At 43.5% G+C, this 27,146-nt stretch overlaps 1 pseudogene; it reads left to right on the forward strand.

Annotated features, from left to right (window-relative positions):
- The first annotated feature begins 4,961 nt into the window (after positions 1 to 4,961).
- LOC137084810 (NACHT, LRR and PYD domains-containing protein 3-like) lies at positions 4,962 to 17,417 on the forward strand (annotated as a pseudogene).
- The last annotated feature ends 9,729 nt before the right edge of the window (positions 17,418 to 27,146 follow it).

Raw genomic sequence — 27,146 nt, forward strand, 5'->3', positions numbered from 1 at the left:
TGAAACTGTGCGCACCTCTGCAATTCAGGTGTACGCAATACTTGCCCTTGATAAATCCCGCGGCTGAAAACGATCGTCATTAGAATAACACGCCCTATATATTCAAGTTTCTGCCTCCCGCACGCCCTCATTTTACGTCATGGACAAACAGAAGACGGCAAAGAAACGAAACTTCTCCGACGTGAAGATCGGGCGCGCTCAATCATCTCTTTAGTCCACTTAGTCAGGGCACTGATTAGGGCATAAGTCAACGGGCTGACTCCCTGATCAGTGCTCTGACTACTGAACTATTGAGATGATTGAGACGCGCCCATCGAGACCATCACCAGGGAAGTGGAAAAAAACCCGAAATTGTTTTATTTGGGAGTTTAAAGAGTGGAATTAAAGGCGCTCACAAAAACAAAATATGGACCCAAATTACGAGTAGCTACTGTTAGTGTGGGGGTTGAGAAGCGCACTCCAGCAGTTTAAAGCTGTTTGGATGATAAATTACCATCAGTGGCGGCGCCAGGGGGGGGCTAGGTGGTGCTGCAGCTCCCCCTATATTAGTCATAGCACCTGCCCAGCACCCCCAAGAAATGTCTGTAATTTTTTATATTCATATTTTAAAGTCATGTTTGAATATTCTCTCATGTTTTTAAAATAGGAATTAAATAATAATTTAAAATTATATATTAGTCTTAAATACATGAGGCCCAAACAGGTGATCATCTTTGGCCAATGGGCTCGGCGCCCGCGAACCTCTGAGCTTGTTTTTGATAGCGAGTTTTAGCAAAGTAAAATAACGTTACACCAAATTGGATCGTTTTTTGCTCCCTAAACGTCCACGTTCTGAGTCATATCCTGAAACGAGAAACGAGACTGTGAAGGTGCAGACACAACACTCGTCATCACAGAGCCTCAAGAACAAGAAAATTCCTGGGATGAACTTAAAGACAGAGAATCGGCGGCGGCGGTTTTCATTGAGTATGCTAACGTTACAGTCAGTCAGTGTTGCCAACTCTCACGAGATAAATAATCAACTGCAGCTTCAAACACAAGCCCAATATTACTATATTATTATCATTATAATTTATGATCAACAATTTATCAATAAATGAGCCTGCTATTAAATTGAAACCTTTCAGAGTTTGAAAAGCAAAAACAGATGTGATATTACAAAATTATTCAAATTGCAATAAAGGCTGTGAACAGAAGAGGTTTGGAGATGGAAAAAGTGATGTGAAGGCTAATTATGGTAATTTTAGTCGGAGTTAGTGCACACATTAGCAGTGGTGAACATGCACACATTTTATTTTATTGTTTTATCATAGCCTGTAATAATAAATACATTGAGATTCTTCGGAATTAAAAAGTACATTATAAAAAAAATCTATTATTATCTTTTTTTTTTTAAATCGGTAAATTAGGTGCCTCTCCTCCGTTTCCTCCGTCTCTGTACATGTCTTCTTGTTGTATTGTTTGTAAAACAAAAAATGTATTCGTCTATTTACGTCTACGAACTATCATTACGTGCATTTATAATGTCCCAGTCTATGGTCACATCACATGCTGCACGTTGAACGCGATTTTTCTTCAATGAGGAGCGAGGCGGGATGTATGAGGACGAATTGCAGTATCGTTGCATTGAATGGCCATTAGCTGTGAGAAGACCGTGTCAGCAATGTACTGGGCAAAACAGCAACTATTAAGAAACAAAGTTGCTTGTCATATTTTCCTAACAAGCAAACACATTTTAAAAAATAAGCCCAAAAAAACGCAACCCACGACTCAAGATTTTTAACACGACTTGCCCAAAAAGAAGCCCAAAGTCGCGTAACACGCTGACTTGGCAACTATGGTTACGGTTTGAGCTGCAGGTGATATTAGCAACCATCCTCAAGAGAGCCCAGAATTATATTATATTTAATATAAATTATATTTAATATTAATTATATATATGTGTATATATATATATATATATATATGTGTATATGTATATATATATATATATCAGTGGCGGCTTGTCAATAGAGGGCGCTGGGGCGCCGCCCCCATCACAATTCCAGAAATATACATGTATACAAAAATTATATAAAAATGAAATAAAAATAAAATAGTTTACTCATATGATGTATGAGTGGGTAATTAAGAGCCTCAGCATTTAATAAAAAAAACTATTTTATATGTTTTTTAATGTTTCATGCGGTTTCATGGGCGAGGGACGCCGGACAAATGGATGTCTATCTCAGTCCATAAATCGTCGGGCAGCATGTGACCTGAAGCTGGTCTCTAATTGGTTTCTTAAAGATTCTCCTCCGGGCGCAGGTCGCTGCGTCCCTGGCGAATCAGAATTGCATACATGTTTTTTGATCCAATCTGATTGGTTCTCGTCAACTGTCATTCAATGTTACGCTCTTGGCCACTACTGCGAGAGAGCGTTGGTGACAACGTCACTCCGACCCCGCCCGCCTAAACATTCGTAGAGATGGCAGCAGTCAAACTAAATTTTGTGATTGATTTACAAAAAAATCCTTTCACAAGGCGTTCGCTGGAAGAAAAAATAAGAATTAAGGATCTCGGACCGGACCAGTCCGATTTACAAATTCAGCAGCAGTCCAGTGACAGAGGACGAAGCTACACTCGGAGCTTCACCTGCTCTCGTTATGAGAAAAGGAGGTGGCTGACTGGATGTGACGGTAGCATTGCCCTTTTTTGCTTTCACTGTCTCTTATTTCAAAGTGAGTGAGAGGTGTTTTTCGACCTTGAAAAGAATAAAAACTTTTCTCAGAAACACCATGACCCAGGAGAGGCTGAACGCACTTGCATTGCTCTCCATGGAAAAGAGACTTGTCACTGAGATGACTGACTTTAATCAGAGAGTAATTGAGAAATTTACTGGCCAGAAAGAAAGGAGAGCAAAATTTATGTTCAAGTAGTCAACATGCCAGTCTGTTGTTGCTACTTTTGTTTTTTCCTTTCCTTGTTCAATTATATATGGGAAATAAATATGTAAAAAGATAAAAAGTGCAGACACTGTTTTCTCTTTAATGCTTGAATTTAGTCAACATGCTTCTTGGTACTGCTTTGTATTTATTTTACTTATTTGATTTATAAATAAGTAAAATAATTTATAAGTAATTATACTTATATATACTTATATACTTATTATTATTATTATTATAATTTATAAGTAAATTATACTTAAATTAACATAATTATACTTAAATATACGCAATTATTCTTAAATATACGTAAATCCCCCCCCCCAAAAAAAACCCCGCGCCCCCCCAAAAAAATATATCACCAGCCGCCACTGATATATATATATATATATATATATATATATATGTGTGTATATATATATATATATATATATATATATATATATATATATATATATGTGTGTGTGTATATATATATATATATATATATATATATATATATATATATATATATATATATATATACACACACATATATATATATATACACATATATATATATATATATATATATATATATATATATATATATATATATATATATATATATATACATATACACATATATATATATATATATATATATATATATATGGCGGGTGTGTACGTATTAATTTAAACCAGGGTGGTCCAATGCGACTCCATAATGCCATAATGATGCCGCAAAATTCAAAGCACCTTCTCTTAACTGTTAAGCATCCCCATAGCACCTGCAACAGAAAATCTCTGGAGCCGCCACTGATTACCATCACTGCATTATTTTACAGCACGTTTTGAAACAATTAGCATTTAATTTCGTATCGCGGCACATGTATTGGGGTGTACAATAGTGATGGCGATGTGGAGTAAGATTCATTCACATTAATAATTACATGACAATTTGTAAGATTCTTCTTATTATTATTATGATTATTATTCTTAATGACGCTTGTTATTTAGAAGAAGAATGCCGTTTTTATTGATTTTATTATTATTTAAAAGAAGAAGGCCATTTTTTTTATTTTGTCAGTCTGAATTATTTTAGTCCCAGTGCTTGCGCAGCTGCTGGGCCAGGCGCGGGCCTGAAACGTCAGATAAAGCGCACAGGCTCGCGACTGGAGGAATACATATGCCTACAGATCAAACGCTTTGGTAAAGTCACACAAATTAAACATTGACGTTCATGTTGCACAAAAATAAACACTAAATGTTGTTGTTGTGGTTTTTAACAGTGGGTCATATAGCATATCTTGTCAGTGCGTTTTGTGGTGTTAGGAATTGTTTTTCTGCGCATTTTCACACTAACTCAAACGTGCGTACACCACCTCCTGAGCTGGCGTAGGATTTGAGCGTGCCGTACGCCAACGTCCATATTGATAAATCTCAAAGTCACCGTGGGTTTGGGTGTACGCAAGGTGTACGCTGGAAATTTGGTGTACGCACTTTTGATAAATGAGGGCCACTGTGACTACAGTTTTATATAAAGATCTACTTGATAAGTAGTCAGAGGCTTATCTCTTATCTAGATTTGTATGACGTGTGGCTGATAATCTTTGATTACATTATTTAAAATCTGTCTTGACTTTTGAGTCTTTTTTTTGTTTCATATAGAAAATGTTGTATGTTCACACAAGTAATATTTTAACATTCAAAATAGCCCCCCCAGATATACATTGTAACAATAAATAAGCTTTCAAATGAAGAAAGAACTGCTAAAAACATTTTTAAAAATCAAATAGGCCTACAACATCGGTAGAGGAACAAAATAGTTGAGTACCACATTCTCCAAAAGTAGCAACATTATTGCTTTAATGCTTTATAGCAGTGGTTCAATAAAACCTGGTAATGCGGTTCATATATATGCAGTATCTGCTCCATCTGTTGGGCTGATAAATCACAAACCTGTCAGTTTTAGAAGATTTAGCTCCGCCTTCACAGAGCAGGTAAGCATCAGTGAGAAAAAGGAAAACACCTTCATTCTGTTATTTCACAAGACGGCGAGTCCAGAGCACACATGGTAAGTACAACTGCACAGACTGAGAGAAGAATGTTTGATTGATTACATTAGGCAGGATTGATCATTTGGGTTAAAAAATAAAGACTAAAATACATTTGACAACTGTCTAATCTGAAGATTTTCAGTTATATTATTTGCAGGATGCATTGATTTCAAGTGTTATAAAAAGCACAAAATAAATGCTATGATTCCAACACAATCTAATTTTATTATCACCAAATGTGTATTTAAATTTAAATTTATGCATTTTGCATTTGGCAGACGCTTTTATCCAAAGCGACTTACATTGCATTTTAAGGTCCACATTTTACATTTTTGTCAATTATTGCTTTCCATGGGAATTGAACCCGAAGTGTTAATCAGTCAAACTGTCAAAGCCTTGCACAACCTAAAAGCATGTTAACTACATAACAACCAGGAATGAACATTCTACGGACACAACTCAAACCAGTCAAACCAGCTTCAGTTTTTTTGTCCTTTATTGTTTTTCTTCCTCATTCCTTCTTTCAGTCTTTCGATTTTATAGTCTTTGAGACAGTAAAACAATGTTTGTCTTTATTTGATGATGATGGACACAGACTTCAGCAGTTAGGAAGACACAAACACCATAATGAATGCTGAAGAAGATTATCACAACACTTATGATGGAGAGAAAAGGTGAGAGAAATGTTATTTATTTTTTTATTAATATGCTTAATTGACATTCAAATTCAAATTGTACATTACATCTTACTGGTTATAACCCAGCATAGCTAATAACATTTTACTACAAAAGACATTGACAATCTTAACATAATTTGAGTGAACACGATGTTGAATTGCTTTGAATATAAATATGACTGTGTTGTGACAGTGACAGTGATCAGCAGGAGAGATCACATTCACCTGTCCCCAGTGTTTTGTCCATGAAAAGTGACAAATCAGTGAAAATACCAATTCAGCTGAAAGCTGAAGATTCTCTGGTTAATCAAAGGTGAATTTGATTACACTTATGTTTGGATGTGGCTTTACTGTGCTGTGCTGCTTTTGATTCTGTAGTAGCAAGATGAAAAGAATGTTTTCTTTTGCAAATAACCTTAAATTGATCTTAATGATTTTTTTTATTACTTGTACATAACATTACAGTTTAGAAGGATATAGATTAATAAAACCAAATATTTTGTTGACAAGAACATAATCTTTAACATTTTATTTTTTTGAAAGGGTGTTGTTTTTCAGTTCTCTGGGGAGATCGGATTCACATGTCCCCAGTGTTTTGTCTCTGAAAAGTGACAAATCAATGAAAATACCAATTCAGTTCAAAAATGGAAACTCTCTGTATGATCAGAGGTAAATAGAACTATTTATGTGACATAGCTTTGATGTTTTTGGCAGTATATGAAATTCAAATGTTGTTTTCAAATGATACAGTATGGTCCTTGACAAATCTTGATGATATTGAATTTTACTTGGAAGCACAAGAATTTTGTTCAGTGGTGAGATTGATTATGTTGTATTTTTCAGTTCTGAGGAAAGATCACATTCACCTGATCCCAGTGTTTTGTCCCTGAAAAGTGACAAATCAATGAAAATACCAATTCAATTAAAACATGGAGATTCTTTATTTGACCAAAGGTAAATAAAACTATTTTTATGTGACCTAGTGTTAATGGTTTTGGCAATATTTTGAGATACACATTGTGTTTCAGTCCTGAGTAAAAAGATCATATTTACCTGTCCCCAGTGTTTTAATAAATATCAAACAGTATGGTCCTTGACAAATCTTGGTGATATTGACTTTTACTTGGAAGAACATACATTTTGTTCAGTGGTGAGATTGATTATGTTGTATTTTTCAGTTCAGAGGAAAGATCACATTCATCTGATCCCAGTGTTTTGTCCCTGAAAAGTGACAAATCGATGAAAATACCCATTCAGTTAAAAAATGGATATACTCCGTTTGACCAAAGGTAAATCTATGTATCTTTATGTTTGCGTGTGGTAAAGCTGTGATATATATATCACAGCTTTACCACACGCAAAGGTAAATAAAACTTTTTTTTTTTTAAGGTAAATAAAACTATTTTTATGCAACGTAGTGTTAACGGTTTTGGCAATATTTTGAGATTCACATTGTGTTTCAGTCCTGAGTAAAAAGATCATATTCACCTGTCCCCAGTGTTTTAATAAATATCAAACAGTATGGTCCTTGACAAATCTTGGTGATATTGACTTTTACTTGGAAGAACATACATTTTGTTCAGTGGTGAGATTGATTATGTTGTATTTTTTCAGTTCAGAGGAAAGATCACATTTATCTGATCCCAGTGTTTTGTCCCTGAAAAGTGACAAATCGATGAAAATACCCATTCAGTTAAAAAATGGATATACTCCGTTTGACCAAAGGTAAATCAATTTATCTTTATGTTTGCGTGTGGTAAAGCTGTGATATATATATATATATATATATATATATATATATATATATATATATATATATATATATATATATATATATATATATAACATTGTACATATATATAAAACATTTTTTTTTCAAATAACACTCATTCTAGTGACTGTCATTGGCAGATTTTTGTGAAACTGAGGTCAAAGCTCCAATAGAACAAAGTGTGTTTTTGAGGGAAGTTTTATGTTATTTAAATTTTTTTGAGAATGTTTATAGATTTGACCAAATATTTTTTGAAAGAAATGCATCTAAGCAATGTAGAGAAAACGTCTCGCTTACGTATGTAACCCTCGTTCCCTGAAGGAGGGAACGGAGATGTATGTCGGAACTGACCGACGAATTGGGATCTGACTTTAGAGACCAATCCTACTTGGAGTGTGTGAAAACGAGCCAATGAAATTTGGCATGCGGTCCACGCATTCCACGCCCCGCAGCGCAGGTATAAATAGGAAGTGGAATGGTAGATACGTGCTTTTTCCTGCTGAGGAGCCAACTAGAAGCACAGCACCTGGCGACGGGACGTACGTCTCCTTTCCCTCCTTCAGGGAACGAGGGTTACATGTGTAACCGAGGCGTTCCCTTTCAGTTGGTCACTTCGACGTACGTTGGAACTGACCGATGAATTGGAATCCCTACCAAAACGCCAGGAGGCTGGCCCTTCCAGCATCCTGCTTGAGCGCAATGTACCGTCTAGTATGGTAGGGAAGTCAGGGCTCCAAGCAGGGAGGTCAGTCACTGCTGTTTCTGCAAGACCCACTCAGTGTGACTATTAGATAACACTGGGAAAGTGTGCCTGTCTCAGGAGATAGTACGCTGCGGAGCCACGGCCTACGGAAGGCACGGTGGCGTTTTAGGTGTCGCCCAGCCCGCACCTCTACATATGTCTGTCAGCGAGGCGCCTTGAGCTAACGCCCTGGAGGAAGCCACACTCCTTGTGGAGTGTGCTCTCACCCCGAACGGGCAAGGCACGTCTTGGGACTGGTAAGCCAAGACTATAGCATCAACTATCCAGTGGGCTAACCCTTGGCTGGAGACAGCCTTTCTCTTCCGCTGACCTCAGTAACAGACGAAGAGTTGCTCTGAAGTCTGAAAGCTTTGAGTCCGGTCTACATAAGCGCGAAGAGCGCGACCCGGACATAAAGCTAGGGCTGGGTCTGCCTCCTCCGAAGGCAGCGCTTGCAGGTTCACTACCTGCTCCTGGAAGGGAGTGGAAGGAACCTTGGGCACGTATCCGGGCCGGGGAATCAGGACAACGTGAGAGTTACCGGGCCCGAATTCTAGGCACGATTTGTTGACCGAAAGTGCATGCAGGTCCCCTACACTCTTGATGGAGGCCAATGCTGTCAGGAGCACCGTCTTCATTGACAGAATTTGTTGCTCTACAGACTGCAAAGGCTCAAAAGGAGGGCTCTGAATTGCTCTGAGCACCAGAGCCAAGTCCCAAGAAGGTACCGAGTCTGGACAAGGAGGATTGTCTCCTCGCACCTCTGAAGAACCTGACGATTAGGTCTTGCTTTCCCAAGGACTTACCTTCAACTGCGTCGTGATACACCGCTATTGCTGCGACATACACTTTGAGGGTGGAGGGAGACAGCCTTCGCTCCAACCCATCTTGCACGAAGGAAAGCACAACACCAATCGAACACCTTCGGGGGTCTTCTCGGCAGGAAGAACACCACTCAACGAATAGGTTCCACTTCAGAGTGTAGAGGCACCTCGTAGAGGGGGCTCTAGCTGAAGAGATGGTGTCTACCACTGCCTGTGTTAGCCCACCTAGAACCTCTGCGTCCCATCCAGGGACCAGACATGGAGATTCCAGAGGTCTGGACGCGGGTGCCATAGAGTGCCCTGTCCCTGAGAAAGAAGGTTCTTCCTCAGGGGAATCGGCCAAGGAGGGGCTGTCGTGAGGAGAGTTAGTTCCAAGAACCAGGTCCGGTTGGGCCAGTAGGGCGCAATTAACAAGACCTACTCCTCGTCCTCCCTGACCTTGCACAGTGTCTGTGCAATAAGGCTCACTGGGGGAAATGCATATTTGCGTAGGTCCCGGGGCCAGCAGTGTGCCAGTCCATCTGTGCCGAGTGTACCCCTGGTCAGGGAATAGTACCACTGCCAATGGGTCGAGTCCGGAGAGGCAAACAGGTCTGCCTGTGCGGCTCCGAAAAGGTCCCATATCCGCTGGACCACCTGGGGGTGGATTCGGCACTCTCCCGGAGGTGTCGGCTGACGAGAGAGCTCGTCGGCTGTCCGGTTGAACGCACCTGGGATGTGAATGGCCCGAAGTGACCTCAACAGCTTCTGACTCCACAGGAGGAGGTGGTGGGCGAGTTGGAGCATACAACGGGAGGGTAGACCACCCTGACGGTTGATGTACGCAATGGCCGTGGTGCTGTCCGTACGGACCAGTACATGCTTGCCACCTAGCGGCCCCTTGAGGCGGCGCAGTGCCAAGTGTAGTGCCACTCGAGGCAATTGATATGCCAATGCAATTGAGGCCCTGTCCACAGACCTGCAACTGCATGCCCGTTGAATGTGGCCCCCCTAGCCCGTGGCAGAGGCCTCCGTGAATAGCACAGCATGCCTGGACACTTGTTCTAAGGGAACCCCGGCCTGGAGAAACGAAGCATTGGACCATGGTCTAATGGTTTGGCTGCAGTAAGGAGTCACTGGGACCCGGTACCGGCCCTTCCGCCACGCCCACCTCGGGGCTCGGCCATGGAGCCAGCGTTGAAGCGGTCTCATATGAAGCAATCCGAGCGGCAGTACCGCGGCTGCAGATGCCATATGCCCCAAGAGCCTCTGAAAAAGTTTTAGTGGGACCGCTGTCCTGCTCTAGAATGAATTCAAGCAGTTCAACACTGTCTGGACTCGCTCCTCTGTGAGGCGCGCAGTCCAATTGACCAAATCCAGCTCCATACCGAGGTAAGAGATCCTCTGTGTGGGACAGAGTTTGCTCTTTTTCGGTTGACCCGAAGGCCCAACAGGCTGAGATGAATGAGCACCATGTCCCTGTGTTCGCACAACTGTTCCCAAGACTGGGTGAGTATGAGCCAGTCGTCAAGATAGTTGAGGATGCGAAAGCCGATTTCACTGAGCGGAACAATGGTTCCCTCCGCGACCATCGTGAAGTCGCGAGGCATCAGGGACAGCCCGAAGGGCAGGACTTTGTACTGGTATGCCCTCCTCTCGAATGCAAAGCATAGGAACGGTCTGTGTTGAAGAAGGATAGAGACATGAAAGTACGCGTCCTTCAAGTCGATCGCTGCAAACCAATCCTGGGGACAGATGCATTCGAAAATGCGTTCTGCGTTTACATCTGGAATGGGAGCTTGTGCAGGGCCCGATTCAGGACGCGCAGGTCCAAGATTGGTCGTAGCTCACCCCCCTTTTTGGGTACAATGAAGTAGGGGCTGTAGAACCCCGTCTTCATATCAGCTGGAGGAACCGGCTCGACCGCGTCCTTTGCCAGTAGGACCTTGATCTCTGACCTCAAGACATGAGCATCGCTGCTTTGCACGGAGGTGAAGAGGATGCCCTTGTACTTGGGTGGCTGGTGAGCGAACTGAATCGCATAACCCAGTCTGATGGTACGGATGAGCCAGCGATACGGTCTGGGGAGCCGTAGCAAGGCCCCCAGAGACCGAACAAGCGGGACCAACGGCATCACAGACGTACCCGGGGTGGGGCAGCGAGGTGGAGTGCTCTGGCCCGACTCAGGAGGCCTGGAGGCGGCCCGGAGTGTTGCGTGAGCACTCCTGGTTTGGACAGAGTGTGGGTGAGAAGGCCCGGGGGCGTCCTCGAAGCACACTCTGCTGCCCACTGCCCGGAGGCAGGGAGGTGGAGCACTCAGACCCAACTCGGGAGGCCCGAAGGCGGCCTGGAGTGTTGTCTGAGTACTCCCGGGTGGGGCAGAGTGTGGGTGAGAAGGCCCGGAGGCGTCCTCGGAGCCCACACTGCTGCCCCCTGGCAAAGGTAGGGGAGGAAAGGAGTGACAAGGCCCGGAGGCGTCGCACACTGCCAACCTGACCCTCTAGGGGCCCATAGAGGAAACTGCTCTTATTGAAAATGTGGGTGTCGCTGGACTCCGGAGAGCCATTGGCAGAACCGTTAAACCAGTCAGGGCCCCCCCAGGTCCTCCTCTGGGTTGGCGGGGGTGCCAACATCATTACCCCCAGAGCAGCTCCTGTTCTCCCTGGCCTGCCCGTCTCAGGGCCGTGTCCCCTTGTGCTTGCCTGCCAGTTAGCGGGACCCTGGAGGGGTTGGGCACCTCCCTCGCGTCCAGCACCCTTCTTCTCCTGGTGGAGGCTGCTGCTTGGCTTTAGCAGGGTCTCAACCGCGCATCTAGAGCGCCCTGACAACCACCGCTGTCAGCCAGTTGAGCTGAGCGCTCAAGCCTTTACGAGAAGGATGAGACAAACAATGCGCCAACGTGACCACGTTCTCCTGAGAGAATATGAATCACCCACGAACGCAGTCTCACATGTCTACATGCGAGAGCGATCTTGGCCGTCAAACGAGGACAGGAAACAATTGCATCCAGGGATGCACGATTTGAAAGACGTCTTGAAAAAGACACAGAGTCAAACCGTGTTGCTCTTTTAGAATGGAAAACTGCTCTTTTAGCGTGCTGAAGCACTCAGGGAGATGACCACGGCTTCACACAGTCCGATGGTGCAAGCCTGTGCGAGCTCTCAGAAAGGTAAATGCCCAGCGAACCAACAAGCTCTTTTATGATTGAAAGAAGCGATCACTCGCTGAAACGCGCCGTCACACCCGCACTGGTAGCAGTTCCGGTTTCTCTCACGAGACTCAGTTTAACAACACTCTTCGTAGAAACAGCACAATGCATTGTTCGGCTCCGAAGTAGAAAGCACTGATCTACCATTCCACTTCCTATTTATACCCACACTGTGGGGCGGAGCGTGGAATGCATGGATCGCATGCCAAATTTCATTGCCTCATTTTTACACACTCGAAGTAAGATTGTTCTCTAAAGTCAGATCCCAATTCGTCGGTTGGTTCCGACGTACGTCGAAGTGACCGACTGAAAGGGAACTCAAATCAATATTAATTAAATTTCTATTGTTTTTTTTTCCAGTTCCCTAGAGTCATCAAATCTACCTGATCCCAGAACAATACAAATTAAAGATAAATCAAATATACTGCACCAGAGGTAACTTTCATTCTGATCACCTGTTAATTGTTTAATGTTCACACTAGAAAGGTGCACTTCCTGCTTCTCAGGTCAGAGCGGGTGAACGGGGGTCTGATGACTCCCCATATTAATTCATACAGTAAGGGATGAGTAGAGTATTTGCTGTTGCTAACTCTCTCTAGATGCAGGGATATTCTGAATTACCTGCAGCTGCAGATTTTCAGGAATGAACTACCTAATTATATTGGCCACAAACATTTATATTACAAAAATTACAAAAAAGGAAACCACATAAGAGAACATAAGATATTTATCTTTTAAAAATGAATTGATGTTGTCTGAATATAATGAAAGTAATAATAATGAAGCGCTAAAGTTTTATGATTTGTGACTGAAAAGATCATATTTTTACAGATGTAATGCACAAAATCCTGAACCAGAGATCCACCAAAGATTAAAATCTTGCTTGAAAAATAAGCACCAGTATATTTTCGAAGGACTTGCAAAGCAGGGAAACCCAACACTCCTGAATGAGATCTACACAGAGCTCTACATCACAGAGGGTGGAAATGGAGAGATCAATAATGTACATGAAATTAAAAGGATAGAAAAATCATTGAAGATAGCAGAAGGAGCAATGATACCAATCAAATGCGATGACATCTTTAGACCTTTACCTGGACAAGACAAACCCATCAGAACTGTGCTGACAAAGGGAGTCGCTGGCATTGGAAAAACAGTCTGTGCAGAAGTTCATCCTGGACTGGGCTGAAGAGAAAGAGAATCAGGACGTCCAGCTCATATTTCCACTTCCTTTCAGGGAGCTCAACTTGATGAAGGACAAAACACTCAGTCTTTCAGATCTTCTTCATGACTTTTTCCCTGAAACAAAAGAGATGGAAATATCCAAATATAAAGTGTTGTTCGTCTTTGATGGTCTGGACGAGTGTCGTCTGTCTCTGGATTTTCAGAGCGATGTGAGGTTGTGTGATGTCAGTGAATCAGCCTCAGTGGACGTGCTGCTGACAAACCTCATTGCTGGGAATCTGCTTCCCTCTGCTCTCATCTGGATCACCTCCAGACCAGCAGCAGCTGATCTCGTCCCCTCTGAGTGTGTCCATCGAGTGACAGAGGTAAGAGGCTTCAATGAGCCACAGAAGGAGGAATACTTCAGGAAGAGAATCAGTGATCAGAGTCTGGCCGACAGGATCATCTCACACCTGAAGTCCTCAAGGAGCCTCTACATCATGTGCCACATCCCAGTGTTCTGCTGGATCTCAGCCACTGTTCTAGAGAAGATGTTGAGCGAAGCAGAGAGTGGAGAGATTCCCAAGACTCTCACTCAAATGTACACACACTTCCTGATGGCACAGATTAGTGTGAAAAACACAAAGTATACTGAGAAGAAGGACAAAGAAAAAGAGATGATTTTCAAACTGGGGAAACTGGCCTACGAGCAACTGGAAAGAGGCAATGTGATCTTCTACGAGGAAGACCTGAGAGAGTGTGGCATTGATGTGACAGAAGCATCAGTGTACTCAGGATTGTGCACTCAGATCTTCAGAGAAGAGTTTGGCTGGTATCAGGGGAAAGTCTTCTGCTTTGTTCATCTAAGCATTCAGGAACATCTAGCGGCTCTATATGTGCACCTCTCCTTCCACAACAATGGCAAAAACGTGCTTGTAAAAGATGATGCAAAGGAATCCAAAACTGACCTGACAGTGCCAATCTTACTCAAATGTGCCGTTGATAAAACTTTAGAAAGTAAGAATGGACATCTCGATCTCTTTCTTCGCTTTCTCATGGGACTTTCAATGGAGTCAAATCAGGGCCTACTACGTTTTTTTAAGAAAAGAACAATTATCCCCCAGGACGCAGTGAAAACTATGGAGTATCTCAAAGAAAAGATAAAAGTCCGCTGTCCAGAAACGGCTTTACTCATGCTTCACTGTCTAAATGAACTAAATGATCATTCTCTAAAAGATGAAATCCTAAAGTACATAACCTCTGGAAAAGTTAAAGACATCCAGTCCTCAGAACTTGGTTATGCTCTAATGTTCATTTTAATGACATCAGATCAGAAGTTTGATGAGTTTGAACTACATAAATATGGTCGATCAGACACATTCCTTACCTGGCTAAATCCTGTTCTAAGGCTGTCTACAAAGGCATGGTGAGTATTTTTGTGATTTACTTTGTGTGAGTACAAATTGTTAATATATAATGAAAGAGCAAATACTTTTTTTGACCATCTTTCTTACTCTTCTAGGTTGCAAGATTGTAACATCACAGAAAGAGGCTGTTTAAAGCTGTCTACACTTCTTTCATCACCATCCAATGTGAGAGAGCTGGATGTGAGCCATAACAACCTGCAGGATTCAGGAGTAGAAATACTCAGTGTTGGAGTAAAGAAATCACACTACGCACAACAGATGTATGTTTCTATAGAGTAAAGTTGAATATTACAGCATTAGATTACTTATTCACTATTTAGATACATAGATATTTAATGAAATCATTATGTCACTTCAGGATTGAGGAATGGTTCAGCATTAGGCCAAATGATCCAAACAATCAGCTTTTGTATGACGCTTTCATATGGCTCACTGCTGGACTACAGGACAGAGGGTGCAGACTGGAATCTTTAAGGTTGAATCTCTTAAAACGACATTAATGAGCCCTCATCACACAAATTGTGCTACCTTGATTGAGACAACATATGTATATTCTCTTCTATTTAGTCTGAAGAACTGTGGAGTAACAGAAGCAGGCTGTGTTTCCCTGAGCTCAGCTCTGAGTTTAAACCCTTCTCATCTGAAAGTGCTGGACCTGAGCTGGAACAAAATCGGAGATTCTGGAGTGAAACATCTCTGTGCTGCTCTGGAGAGAGTTCAATGTGCATTGGAAATACTGAAGTGAGTTATTGCATAACATAAGCACTTATACTAAATTGTGAAATGATTTGTAGTTAATAATGACTAAAGGAGCATTTTAATTGCTTTATTAACAGGTTAAATGACTGTAATATAACATACAAAAGTTGTGCAGCACTGGCTTCAATACTAGAAACAGATTCAAACCTGAAAGAACTCTCTCTGAGCAAGAATGAGCTCCAGGACTCGGGTGTGAAGCTGTTCTCTGCTGGACTGCGTCATCCTCACTGTAAACTGGAGATCCTGAGGTAAGATGATTCTGAATACTTAAAGATTCCCCATCAAAAAATATTACTCCATGGGCTATTTGTGATTTGTTTATAAATTACAGCTTATGATTAAGGCCAAACTAACAGGGACATAAACATCACATTGGGGAGCAATATAGGGATTATTGCATTATCCTCCTCCAACATTCAGATCATGAAATATGGGGTTTTAATGGCTAATTCTTTAACTATTACCCTCAATCCTAAACCAATGTTTACATTTCAGAAGTTATTAATAATAACTCCTAATGCTAAGCCTAACATTATAGCACTAAATTATTTTAACTCTTGTAAAACTACAAAGACTTGGCAAATATAACCACAATTAACAATGAATAACTGGTAAAGACTGTAAGAGAACAACACGTTCTCACAACCAACTTGTCACATATTGACACATAATGTTTTAATTGCTGAAATAATTGCTCCGGGAGCACTCTACTCAGTCATATCTCATTCAAAAGATACACCTGACTCTTTAGCATGATGCGATTGGTTACGAGACACACAAGAGCCAATGCCATTTTACAATCAAAGCTGACGTAATGACGCAAATGTTCAGGAGCCATACGACAGCCAATGCACTTTCACTATCAAAGCTGATGTAACATTTCTTCAGGCGGTATTATGTGGCTCTGAAGGGAACTGACCAAGTTGGGTGTGAAACCGTATTGAAGAGAAACGTACCTCTTTGTGAACCACATCCCACTGAGGTCAGAACGATTGAACTGTTATTGTTAAAGGCACTTAACAATTAACAACATTTAACAACACAGCACAACTTATTACATAAATGCTTTCACTTTCCGTTAAAAAGTGCGACTAAATTTACAGTTTACAGCCCTGAGGACACTTTCCTATATCACTGTATCAATCAAATAAGGTATGAATGTTTGTACTTTTTTTCCGATAGGCTTTCATGTTGCAAACTTAAATCAGAAGGCTTTGGATCTCTTACCTCAGCTCTGAGGTCAAATACTCAGCTGAGAGAGCTGGACCTGGGCAACAACAGCCCTGGAGATCAGGGAGTGGAGCTGCTGTCGGCTGTTCTCCATGATCCAAACTGCAGACTGAAAACACTGAGGTTAATACATCAAAATAAGAGAACACATTTATATTTGATGAAGTAAGAACAGTGTATGTTATAATGCATTCCTTTTTTAGGTTGGACAAATGTGGAATGACAGAGAAAAGTTGCACTGTTCTGGCTTCAGCTCTCAGCTCAGAGACCTCCAGTCTGACACATCTGGATCTGAGTATTAATGATCTACAAGACTCAGGCGTGAAGAAGCTCTGTGTCGGACTGCACAATCCTCACTGTAAACTAGAGAAGCTGGGGTAAAGTCTGGGGAAAAAAACTTATGTAGTGCAATCTTAGATACAAAGCCATTCAAAACAGAATATCTGTGTTTATAAGACCTGTACTTACAAATCCATTCTGCTTTTCTTCAGGTTGTCCAACTGTAATGTTACACATGAAGGTGTGGTGTCACTGACAGAAGCTCTGAAATCAAATCCATCCCACCTGAAAGAGATCCGTCTGCTTGAGAAGGATCTAGAAGAGTCAGACTTGAATGTGTTTTCCACACATATAGTCATCATAAAAACACCAATCCTTACAATAACTCTATAAATGAACACTTAAGCTTTGAACAGTAACACACAATTGAGTAGTAGTAGTAACACACAATTGTAAAAATAGATTAAATGCTCTATATGTTGAAAAAGAAGTTTGGTTTGTTGTGGTTCTTAAACAACACACACTTTATGGTGGATTATACTCACGAACCACCCACCCCACCACCCCCATGATCCTACCCAAGAGCGTGTCATATACATGTCATAAAGTGTGTATCATAAGCACGCGAAAAACTGCGTAGCAAGTTAAAAAAAAACGAATTGAAACTCATTTTGACGTATACATTCCACGGGATTGCACACTAGTACTATACGCATTACCATGTGATCGAGTTGGACATTACTGAGCTAGGCTACGGGTTAAAAAAAAAGGATAGCATATTAAAAAGGTACAATTGCAGTTCAACGTGTTGGGAAATCGGGCATTTTGTCCTGCGTCATCTTTATTTCAAACGACCCGACCGACCGCGACCTGAATATCAAATTATTATAATATATTTTGTAATAATATTTTTGGATGACTCGTAATTGCGCTCGTTTTGGATCAACCTGCGCATCACTGGTAGAAACCCTGGAGTATATTAAAATGATTGTGCAAATTTTCTGGTTTAAATATTCTTTTAAGTATTGAGATTAGTGTAAAATCAATAAATAAGAAAGACAAAAGATAATAGGGGTTGGGGTTCAAATAATGGTGAAATTTGTGATAATATAATCTACTTACAGAGATTTATACATGATTTAGTTTCCAGGTAGACTGTGAATACTAAATGTATTACATTGAGAAGCTGATTTCCAGTTTTGTGTGGTGTTAGCAGTAGGCAGTTAGTGTGACTGGAGTAACGCCTGAGATTGAAGGCTATCCATAGTTTTCACGTGTCTGTCACACGCTCATAGGAACGCACACCTGGAGGGCAAAACACTGCTCTCCTCCATTGCCCGCCAGTCATTTTTACCAGGTTTGTAGTCAGTATTAATGCACTATGCCAGTGATATTAAAATACCAAATTCAATATTCACCTTATTGATGTTGCACACTTTTTACAGGAAAGTAAATGAACACAGAATATTAGTGCAACACGAGGTTTCTCGCTAGGTGTTTTCCCCATCAAAACCCATCATAAAGAAAACGTTGGGTTCATATTCAAGGTTTCATCTACTCACCTGTATATAGTATGTATCATCAAAAAGGTGTAAACTGAATTTGATCTTTTAATATCACTGCTTTAGTACATTACGGCACTTTAATGGTTTAAAGGAAGTCATCAGTTCACTCTCCGTCTGTTTGATCAGCTCTATAATGGTTTTACTGCATAATTAATCTGTTTAAAATCAAGTGGTGTAACAACTCTATTTAAAATAAAACCAATACAAACCTTAGTGAACATGACAGCCTAATGCTGTCAAACAGCATTAGGCTGAGCTCTGGCTGGACCTTGGCTAACCAGAAGACTAAAAAGCTAATTGTATCTGCTTGGCTGAGTCGTGGCTTGAGTTTGGTCTGCCAGAATAAGAAAATACTTGGCTGAGATCTGGTTAGATTTTGGTTAGCCAAAGAGTAAATAAAAGATCTCTGGCATGAATGTGTAAAACAGCTGTGAAGATGTGGTGTTAATTGGTTCATATTTTCATTATATTATCATTATAAGGATCGTTTTGTCAAAAATTATTACAAATTATTTTACTTCCTGCTTTACTTCCTGCTTTACTTCCGGCTTTACTTCCTGCTCTCTACTGCCCATACTCCGGTCCCAAGATGTCAGCGCCATGCGGGGCATCTGAAAGCTTCAACTCTGGTTAGCGGAAACGGATGAAGTCGCGCTGTCCATATTTTTTTCGGTCTATGGTTAAGACTGTAACTTTGGTTCCCTGAAGTGGGAACAAGACGTTGCATCATCCTGCCATACTTTGGGCGTGCCTGTGATCAACTTGCTTCGACCTATCAAAAGCTGACTATGTTTGGTCTGGATGCACTTTGTAGCTTTCTGCCATGATGTCACCAGCCTATATGCCATTGGATTGATTTTACAAGTGCTTCACGACGCAATTACGCAGAGTGTTCCCACAGCGTCAATCTCGACGTAACATCTTGTTCCCTCTTCAGGGAACCAAGGTTACAATTGTAAAGGAGGCGTTTTGTAATCACTATTACAGTAAATATTTGAACCAAATGAAGAAACATGCAGATTCTTTTGTTCAATCATGTACTATAATAACTTGCTATTTATAAGTGCAGAAATATTTTAAGGGTTATTGACCCTACTATAAATGGAGACAGTGGCATGTCTGGCGTGTATGTGCCAAACACAGAATTTTCCTGTGGGGATCTACACAGGCAGGTACACAACACAGCTGCATCACATTCACTCAATACCTGGGATCACATGCAGTTTATAAAGGTCACCTGCCCAAAAGTCCCACATAAACCAACTGCCACTATGATGTTGGAACCTGGAGGCTTAGATCTCGCCGCAGGTTTGCTTTTGTCCCCGTCATTACTTAGTGTTACCAATGGTGTGACATATGTTCCTGTAGTTAATGTCGGAGCCACTCGTGCTACAGTTCACTCAAAGCAGGTGCTGGGGATGTTACACTCAGTAGTTGACATTCAGGCAGAGCAGCTGAGGTTTGATGGGGAAAATGGTGAGGTGGCTGTAGTAAGTCACATACTGCTGAGGGGCCACCTGCCTCCATCTCAGAAGTCCTTGCCACTTTACACTGGCCAGAGCTTTCACCTGGAGAGGAGAGCCATGCAAAACAGCTGTTAGAGAAGTATAGTGATGTCTTTGCTAAATATGATGGAGATCTGGGTTGCACTGATGAAATTGTACATGAGACACCTCTTTTAGATGACGCACCAGTCCGACAAAGATATAGGCAAATACCCCCTACACAGTGGCAGGCTGTGAAAGACCATATTAAACAGCTTATGGATAGCAAAGTGATCAGGGAGAGTAGCAGCCCTTACACTCACCCATTGTCCTGGTGCAAAAGAAAACTGGAGAGCTACGGATATGTGTTGATTACCGCCAACTTAACGTCAAGACAAGAAAGGATGCCTACCCATTACCTTGTACTGAGGGGTCTATGGACGCCTTGTCAGGCGCTCAGTGGTTTTCAACTCTGGACTTGGCTAGTGGCTATAATCAAGTTGCTGTTGCTGAGAGAAATAAGCCAAAGACTGCATTCTGTACTCCATTTGGCCTTTTTGAATTTGAAAGGATGCCATTTGGGCTATGCAATGCTCCCAGAACTTTTCAGAGGCTCATGGAGCGAATATTTGGTGATCAGAGCTTTCATTCAGTTCTTTTATATCTGGATGATGTCATCATTTTTTCTTCATCTGTGGCCCAGCACTTGCAGAGATTGGAGATGGTCCTTAGCCGGCTCCAACAGTAAGGGCTTAAGGCAAAGCTGAGTAAGGAGGGAGGTGCAGTACTTGGGACATCGTGTGTCCAAAGAAGGTGTGGCCACTGATCCAGAAAAGGTATCTGCTGTGAGTTATTGGAGGAGACCTTGTGATGTGACTGAAGTCCGATCATTCCTTGGATTTTGCAGCTATTATCGCCGTTTCGTCAAGGGGTTTGCTCAGTTAGCAGCTCCACTTCACCAACTAGTGGCGGACGTGATTCAAGCTGCAAAGATGAGTAGAACCAGGCCAGCTGCAGTCTTACCCAGTATGTGGACTGAACAATGTGAGAGACGTTTCAATGAGTTGAAGAGGATGTTGACAAGTGCTCCCATTTTAGCTTTTGCGGATTTCACCAAGCCTTTTGTCTTAGAGATAGATGCTAGTCATCAAGGACTAGGTGCAGTCCTGTCCCAGGAGAAGGAGGGAAAGTTGAGACCAGTGTCATATGACCAGTTGCTCATTGCGTGGTTAGGAGCGTAACATGGAAAATTACAGCTCCATGAAGCTGGAGCTCTTAGCATTAAAACGGGCAGTCTCAGAAAAATTCTGAGAGTATTTACTTGGCAGTAAATGTGCCGTTTATTCTGATAATAACCCTTTGAGTCACTTTCAGACCCTGAAGCTGGGGGCCACTGAATAAAGATGGGTTGCCCAGTTGGCAGCCTTTGACATCACTGTACTCTACCGACCAGGTAAAAATAATGCCAATGCTGACTCTCTCTCGCGTCAATATAGCACTCAAGAGGAGACCACAGTCCTGGAGACTGACCAGCTAAGAGAATCTTTTCAGCCGCTCATTCCTGACAGAGTTGAGGGAGCCATGTCTTATCAATTTGGAGTCCTTCCAAGTCGATCTATATGCTGAACTAGCAATGCTGCAAAGGGCGGACCCTGTTTTGAAAGACTTTCTATCTTTTTGGAGACTAGGAAGGCCTCCCAGCAAGGAACAGGGGGCTAAACTTACCAAGGGTGCACAGCATCTCCTCTGCCAGTGGGATCATATCCTGGAGAAGGACGGACGGCTTTATACCCAGTTACTCCTGCCCCAGTGCCTCCAATAGGAGCTTCTTTGGGGTCTCCATGACCAACATGGACATCAGGGAGTACAGCGGACTACTGACATGGTGAGGCAGCGGTCTTACTGGCCAGGGATGGGAGCAGAAATTGAGAAGTACAGTCAGAACTGCCAACACTGTGTGCTGTCTAAAGCCATCCAGCCCAGAGTAAAGACTTACCAGGGGGTCCTGCTAGCCAGTCAGCCATTGGAGGTACTTGCTATAGACTTTACCCCGCTTGAGTCTGCAGCAGATGGCAGGGAAAATGTCCTAGTCATGACAGATGTTTTCTCAAAGTACACACAGGCAATCCCAACTAAAGACCAAAGTGCCAGTACAGTGGCGAAGGTCCTAGTGGACTGTTGGTTCCATCGCTTTGGAGTGCCTCAACGGATACATTCCGAGCAAGGGAGAAACTTTGAGAGTGCACTCATCGCACAGTTGTGTCAGCTATATGGGATTGAAAAGTCTAGAACAACAGCATACCATCCCCAAGGGAATGGCCAATGCGAGAGGTTTAACCGGACCCTTCATGACCTCCTCCTATCACTCACCACGGAAAAGAAAAGGGCGTGGCCAAAGTACATTTCCCAGTTGGTGTGGGCATACAACACCTCTACCCACCACTCTACTGGTCATTCCCCTTATTCATTGATGTTTGGCGTTTTACCACGACTCCCTATGGATTTCCTCTTGGGGGCTACTGACTTCGAGGAAAATTCTGTTGGGATGAATGGGTTTTACAGCATCAGGAACGGCTACAGGTAACTCATGAACTGGCCCGCAAGAACATGGAAGAGGCAGCAGAGTACCGGCAGCGAAACAATAATCAACAGGTGTGGGATAAGGGCCAACTGGTCTACTTAAAAGATCACCGTTGCCAAGGTCGCCGCAAGATTCAGGATTTATGGTCACCAGCACTGTACAAAGTTGTCAGGGCACCGACCCACCCTGGTGGGCCCTACACATTAACATTGGCTGATGGAACTGGTAATGTCCGGCAAGTTCACAGAACAGAGATCAGAGCATCACAGCTAGAGACCATACCATCAGTACCAAAGGTCCCTTGGCCATTTATAAGATCTACTTGCCCAGAGGGTAACTTGACATACTGTGACGAGAATGTCCTTACCTGGATAGAAGATGTAAGACCTATTACAACTACTGCTGTTACTTCAGATACGTCACCAATGGGTCCTAACAAAGTGTCAGAAGCACCATTTGGAGAGGATGAAGGTTGGAACGAGGGCGATGGTGTTGATGACGAGGAGGGGAACTACCTTGTTCAAGGCGAGTCACCAGTTCTTAGACGCACCGGTTTGCAACAGCTGGAAGACACCAGAATCCTTACAATCTGCCAAGGTCCACAGTATCCAGTGCCAATGTGGGGATGGTAGGGGCTGCTGCATTCCTTGGGGTTGAGATTTGATCGTCGGGGGCGACGCCACCTTTTGGGAGGAGTGAGTGTGGGAATCTACACAGGCAGGCACACAACACAGCTGCATCACATTCACCCAATACCTGGGATCACATGATGTTTTGGGAGGTCACATGACTAATCAGAAAGTGATAAGTGCTTGCTGGCTGCAAGTAAGACTCTTTTGTGTTGATGCTAGGCATGGTTGTGAGTGTGAGTTGGGCTCCCTTTTCATGCAGGTATAATTTGTAATGGTAGAGTTGTTTAATCACTGCCATTTAATTTTAATACTTATTTATTTCATTTTTATTAGGGTGATTCTAGAAGCACTTGTCTACTCTTCACAGAGGACACAGTTTTCTGAATGAAGGCTTAACATTTATGCGATCACCCCCAGTGTGACCCGAGCTGCTAGGCTGCACTGGTAAATGCCTCAATATGTATATTTTCCATTGAATGTTTTATACCTGCTTTGGGACATGTTTTAATGCGTTTCTCTGTCTGTAGCAACGGAACATTCACCTTTTTTCGTGCTGTGTCAATGTGCTGTGGGACAGTTGAGCATACTGAAAAGTAGGCCTACATTTTCTAGTTATGTTTGAGTTGGCTATGCGATGTTGTTTAATGAGGTTGGCAACTAACATGCTTGGTTTCTATTGAAAAGGAGACCAGGCCAGCCACTGTTTGTTTTCTTTATTGTACCCTGTTGTTGTTTTTTTTTTGTTTGATTGTTTGTTTGGTTATTCGTGATTTTGCCCTTGGGCCCATCACTCATATGTCACCTTCATAGTATTATTGTGTATCTTTTCTTTTTGATTAATTGTGGTCAATAATGCGGGTGGTTCTCCTCCTTTACTATGTTTTCTGCGTAGGATATTCCTGTACACGGCCGGATCATCACTGGAATCCCCAGTGCCCCTTCCCATCGGGGGACCACACTGGGAGAGACACTGTATTGGTGTGTACATGTAGCTACAACACAGTGTGATATTTTGTAGTGGCTTCTAAAGATATTATGTGTGTATTGCATTTATTGCAGTATTTTTTAGATCCGTTCTTAACAACTTGTTACATCTGTGTAACAATGTTCGATATAATGAGGAAGGAAGAGGACACGGGGGTCGGCTGGACGGTTGATGCTTGTCTCTTTATTTTCTCTATAACTCATAAACACACACTCAGGTGTGGAATCACATAAACACGATCCCTCGATCACTTCCGGGTCGGCACTTCCGGCTTCCGGTTACTCAGTCTCTGTGAGGGGGGTTTGGCATCAACCGTCCGGGCTCTCTCTCTCCTCGATCTCCGGTTCCACTGATGTTTTATCCCCTCTCCGCGCTCATTACTAGAACAAGAGACAGGTGTTATTAATCTGCTTCCAACCCACTCACTTACCGCTTGTCCCGCGGCTCTCTCTCCCGCTGCAGACCTCGCTGAACCACGCCCCCCTTGCCACATACCCCCACCGCCCGACTCAGGCCGGGGAGCCGTCCGGCCTGCAGCCCCCCCCCCCCCCCCCCATTTCTGGAGAGGAAGTCGGCCACAGCCATCTGAGCACCCGGCCTGTGGACCACCTGGAACTTAAAAGGCTGAAGAGCTAGATACCAACGGGTGATCCGCGCGTTGGTATCCTTCATGCGGTGGAGCCATTGGAGAGGAGCGTGGTCCGAACAGAGGGTGAACTCCCGCCCCAGAAGGTAATAGCGGAGGGTGAGAACGACCCACCTGATGGCAAGGCACTCTTTTTCGATGGTGCTGTACTTAGCCTCTCTCTTCGAGAGCTTACGGCTAATGTACAGCACCGGCCGCTCTCCCCCCTCCACCTCCTGGGCCAGGACTGCGCCCAGCCCCCTGTCCGACGCGTCAGTCTGCAACAGAAAAGGGAGAGAAAAGTCAGGGGAGTGTAAAAGCGGCCCGCCACATAGAGCAGCCTTAACTCGGGTGAAGGCCTGCTGGCACGGCTCCGTCCATTGGACCGTATCTGGTAGCCCCTTTTTAGTAAGGTCAGTCAGAGGGCTGGTGAGGTCCGAATAATTTGGTATAAACCGTCTATAATATCCCGCCAGCCCCAAGAACTGCCTTACCTCCTTTTTGGTCTTGGGCCTCGGACAGGTTGCAATTGCGGCGGTCTTATCAATTTGGGGACGCACCTGCCCATGACCCAAGTGGAAGCCCAGATACCTTACCTCCACCCGCCCAATTGCACACTTCTTCGGATTGGCCGTGAGCCCCGCTCCCCTCAACGACCTCAAGACCGCCCGGACATGCTGCATATGCCGCTGCCAATCGTGACTGTAAATCACGATATCGTCCAGGTAGGCAGCAGCATATGCGGCATGGGGACGCAAAATCCTGTCCATGAGGCGCTGAAAGGTAGCGGGTGCCCCGAACAAGCCGAAGGGAAGCGTGACGAATTGGTGCAATCCGAACGGCGTGGTGAAGGCTGTCTTTTCTTTGGACAATGGAGACAAGGGGATCTGCCAATAGCCCTTCGTTAAGTCCAATGTCGAATAAAATCGAGCCGTGCCCAGCCGATCAAGCAACTCGTCAACCCGCGGCATTGGATACGCGTCGAATTTCGACACTGCGTTCACCTTGCGGTAGTCCACACAGAACCTGACCGAGCCGTCGGTTTTAGGAACCAAAACGATCGGGCTCGCCCAGTCACTGTTGGACTCCTCTATTACTCCCATATCGAGCATTGCCCCTAATTCTTCCTGAACTACTTTTTTTTTGTGTTCAGGTAAGCGATACGGCCGGCTGCGAACTACCACGCCCGGCTCGGTCTCGATATGGTGCTGAATTAAGTCGGTACGTCCCGGTAGGGGCGAAAACACGTCGGCGAATTCCGCCTGTAGTTTAGAGAGATCAGTGAGTTGGGACGGTGAGAGGTGATCTCCCCCAGGGGCCAGTGCGACCGATTGTGCTTTGATGCTCGCCTCTGGCCCGAGATCATCCTCTCCCCCGATCACCGTCGCCAACAACACTGATTCCACCTCATTCCATTTCTTCAGGAGATTGAGGTGATATATTTGCCGTGCCCCGTTCCTATCGGACCGTATCACTTCATAATCGAGGTCTCCAACCTGTCGTGCGACCTCAAACGGCCCCTGCCACTTCGACATTAATTTAGAGCTCGATGTAGGGAGTAATACGAGCACTTTCTCTCCCGGTGTAAATTTGCGTAGTCTCGTACCCCTGTTATACGACCGGCTTTGGCGGTCCTGGGCTTGCAACAAATTCTCCCTAGATAGCCGCCCCAAGGTGTGGAGTTTTGTTCGCAAGTCCAGCACATATTGAATTTCGTTTTTGGCCAAAGAAGGCCCCTCCTCCCAAGTTTCTCGTAGGACGTCCAGCACCCCCCGGGGCTGCCGTCCGTAGAGAAGCTCGAAGGGGGAAAACCCCGTGGAGGCTTGCGGGACCTCCCGCACAGCGAATAAGAGGGGTTCTAACCACCGATCCCAATTTTTGGCGTCTTCCTGTACGAATTTACGGATCATGGATTTAAGAGTGCGATTAAATCGTTCGACCAAGCCGTCTGTTTGTGGGTGATAGACGCTTGTCCGAATCGATTTGATGCCCAATAACCCGTATAATTCGCTTAGCGTGCGTGACATAAACGCCGTGCCTTGATCAGTGAGGATTTCCTTCGGAATCCCCACTCGGGAGATTAAACGAAACAGTGCGTCCGCAACACTCTTCGCCGAGATGTTGCGGAGAGCCACTGCTTCCGGATATCGTGTTGCGTAGTCCACGATAACTAACGCAAAACGATGTCCGCGTGCGGATCGCTCTAATGGCCCGATGAGGTCCATCGCAATTCTCTCGAAGGGGACCTGCA

This window comes from Pseudorasbora parva, chromosome 8, assembly GCF_024679245.1.
Source record: "Pseudorasbora parva isolate DD20220531a chromosome 8, ASM2467924v1, whole genome shotgun sequence".
In the NCBI taxonomy this organism is placed as follows: domain Eukaryota; kingdom Metazoa; phylum Chordata; class Actinopteri; order Cypriniformes; family Gobionidae; genus Pseudorasbora; species Pseudorasbora parva.